Below are 3,456 nucleotides of genomic sequence, written 5' to 3'. Positions count from 1 at the left end.
ATAGACTAATAAAAAAATTAAATAACATGCTGCTATTGGGAGTGCCTCTAAGCAGTTAAACTAAAGATGTCAAATATTTTATTTAGCATTGCACTTTGCCAGAAACAATCATCAGGTGATAGCTTTATGCATATCAACCAGTTCTCTGATTTCTTTAGGAAGCAAGAGATTAAGTCAGTTCAGTCCCACTTTATTTGCTACCCCAACCATAAATAATAAACTAAATCCCCTTAAAATTTTACAGCAATGATTTGCATACTTTCCTTCGGGTGGTAATTTTTTATAAGCATAAAGTTAATTGTTTTTTGCCACTCATTTAATTTCTCATTAAAATTTCTTTAAGGTTGTCATGACATCAACTTTTGCAACATCTATGCAAAAAGAACAGAAAGTGTATAAAATACAAATGTACTATAAGAAACATGTAAAAATTATTTTTCTGTTTCACAATTAAAATGTTTTAACAATAGCTACTATTATTTATTAATTACTACAATTTATTAAGTATCACATTCCAGGCACTAGGGGAGAGGCCTTTAACAGGTGCCCTCTACTTCTTAAGACAAACCATAACTGTAGATACTATTATGTGCTCAGAGACCCTCAGCTAATAAGGGGATGAATTTTCCTGCATAACTTTGTGGATGAAAAGGGGGCCACATACTCCCGACAAGCTCAGGGGAGGCCTGCATGGCAAGCCTAACAAATTCAGAGCCTAAAGTAACCAGAGGATGGTCTGAAATGAAAACTTCCTAACTAAAAGCCAGTCCTGGTGGGTAGTCATGTCCTAGCCATACCTATTTGACAAAAGTCAATCTTTGTCAATAGTCGGAGCCGGTCTGTTGTCTTTTTGCATCTATGATAACATACCTTTGGAATGTCAGAGAACTCCCCTTATTCCAGACCCCTCAGGTCACCATCTCCCACCAGAGCACAGACCACAGAACCCACTGCTATCTTGTTCCCCCATACCATCTCTGTGTGCTATAAATGTTAACTATCCTGTACTCACCAATGTAAAAGTATGTGTCTATCATTTTACTTTTATCCAATCTCAGAGATTTCCTGCTTTGCTTTCTCCCGCCTCCCTAATCCACCACCAATGGATTTCATGTAATCCTTACATCTTCTCCTTTGATTCTGATGTATAAAATAAGGTGCCCAATTGCCATTCTCTGGAGTATTTTCTCAATCCCTTGAGATTTTTCTTTCAGGCAATTGTCAGTTTGGCTCAAATAAACTCATAAAAATTATCTCCAGGTTTAGACATTTCTTCCTTCCTGGACAACTTCCTTCTCCCACCCCCACTAGCCCTGGGACTCTTATCATGTCACTTTTGTTAAAAACTTACTTTTAGCTACCGAACATATTTTACATTTCTGGAATACAGCTGTTATTTTTTTAAATCCATATGACACATTGTCCCTTCCTGCAGTTCTGCAGAATTCTAGGTGTCAGAAGCGGTTAACAGAATTGGGGAAACATTGAGGAAGTGTTTCTGGCCCACATGTAATTGAGTGCAATGAATTTACTGGGTCAAATTTAGTTGAACCCCTCTGATGTTGGTCTAGCAATTAAATCTACATAAGACAGACTAACAAGGGAAAGAATCGCATTTAATTACATGCATAATATGGGAACCTCACATATATAAGAGAGTCAGAGACCCCAGACAGAAAGGGAAAATGAGGTATATACAGCAGGCATTCTGAGCTAAGGATGCAGTAAGGCACTTTGGGGCTTCAGAGAGGAGGAAGGTTGTTTGCAGGGTGATAAGAAGAGCAGATGCTCAGAAATCAGAAGTTTGCCCTCCCCTGTGGATAGCCATAAAGTTTTTCTGGTGATAACTCTTATTATGGACAAGGCCCCCAATTTCAATTCTTTAAGGGAGAGGAAATTTTTTCTCATGATCCCAAAGGGTCTGCATTACCTTCAGCTCAAAGTAATTCACCTACCAAAGTGGGACATGTTGGAGAGGTGTGTTCTGAATCCTTTCACATAACTACTGTTGAACCCAAGTTTTCCAGCACATAGTAGGCACTCACATACCTAATGAATTGGGTATCCAGTTAATTGTTTTCTTCTAAAAAGCCTCAATTAGTTAAATGAACTTAAATACCAATTTCAAAATAGTAGATCTAGTGAAGGGTTTGCGGCTCCAAAATGTTAGCCCCGGGGAGGGGCGAGGGAGGGTCAGAACGAGGGTAACTTCTTTTTTATTTTTAATATTTTTTAAATTTTTTTTTTACAGAGAGGAAGGGAGAGCAATAGAGAGTTAGAAACATCGATGAGAGAGAAAGGAATAGAGAGTTAGAAACATCATCAGCTGCCTCCTGCACACTCCCTACTGGAGATGTGCCCACAACCAAGGTACATACCCTTGACCTGAATCGAACCTGGGACCCTTGAGTCCGCAGGCTGACGCTCTATCCACTGAGCCAAACCGGTTAGGGCGAGGGTAACTTCTTGTTCCTCTGAGATGGGCACTACTTAACTCAACCTTGCTCCAGACCTGGGCGCTCCCCCCAAACCTGAATAGCTGTGTCCCTAAGAGGACCACTGGGTAAGGAACAAGGTCCCACCGCCACCTTAGCACACGCGGGGAATCGCATTAAACTTAAAAGGAGCGTGTTTACCAGCAAACAAAGGGCGGCGGGTCTCAGGTCCCAGGACCAGCTGGGGCCGCCTGGGAAGAGCGAGAGCTGAGAGCCGCAGTGACAAATGGACATTCCACACTCTAGCAGATACACACCCTTCTGCGGCTACTTGGGGCTGCGCCCGCCAGCTCCAGCTACCTGGCCCACAGCTGGTTCTCCACCACCCCGAGAACTTTTCTGTCCCTCTGGACCCAGGGTTGGACAGGTGGGGGCCTCTAAGGAATTTTTTCCACTGGACTCGGCGGGAGGCCCTTCCCAATTGGAAGGTGAAGGCTCTTAAGTCCCTCGGAGACGCTCACAAGAGAGAGGGCCAGCGGGCAGCGCAGAGCCTGCGGAGCAAGAACAAAGGGAAGCCGCGGCCCTGGGAGGATGCTGCGCTCCGCTGTGCCCCACCCCGCCGGCTCGTGCGCAGGTAGCCCGGCTTTGGGCGCTGCGGGTGAGTGTGTTGAGCAAGGCACACAAAGCCTCACTTCCGTGGGGTCAGGCGCCCGGACTCACCTCCACGCCACCCAAGGTCCGTCACATTCCTGCATCCCTGCCGCCCTCCGGGACCTGAGTGCACGCTGGATGCCAGGCGCGGTGCCAGGCGGAGCCCATACAGGTAACCTTTGGGGAAACCGGGGCTGAGGGAGGCGGCGGCTGGCTGGGGAGAGGCATGCCTTTTTAGGCAGCCGCGCAGCCCCCCGCAGCCCAAGTCTGCCATCACTCTCTGCCAGAGGAGAGCTCGGCGAGCCGCCGGGGAGTGCCCCGCCGTGCACTCCGCCAGCTCTGGCCAGCTGCAGGCCAGCGGGGAGAGAGC

At 46.2% G+C, this 3,456-nt stretch overlaps 1 protein-coding gene across 1 annotated transcript in view; it reads left to right on the top strand.

Annotated features, from left to right (window-relative positions):
* Nucleotides 1–2,582: 2,582 nt before the first annotated feature.
* Nucleotides 2,583–3,456, top strand: part of ST6GAL2 (ST6 beta-galactosamide alpha-2,6-sialyltranferase 2) — a 95,546-nt gene continuing 94,672 nt past the window's right edge. Inside the window, exon 1 of the mRNA XM_005857297.2 lies at nt 2,583–3,258. The gene's annotated coding sequence lies outside the window, so the exon portion shown is untranslated. The remainder of the gene's footprint in view (nt 3,259–3,456) is intronic.

Source organism: Myotis brandtii, unplaced genomic scaffold (genome assembly GCF_000412655.1).
Source record: "Myotis brandtii unplaced genomic scaffold, ASM41265v1 scaffold11, whole genome shotgun sequence".
NCBI classification, from domain to species: domain Eukaryota; kingdom Metazoa; phylum Chordata; class Mammalia; order Chiroptera; family Vespertilionidae; genus Myotis; species Myotis brandtii.
This window is presented reverse-complemented; position numbering and strand designations above follow the sequence as displayed.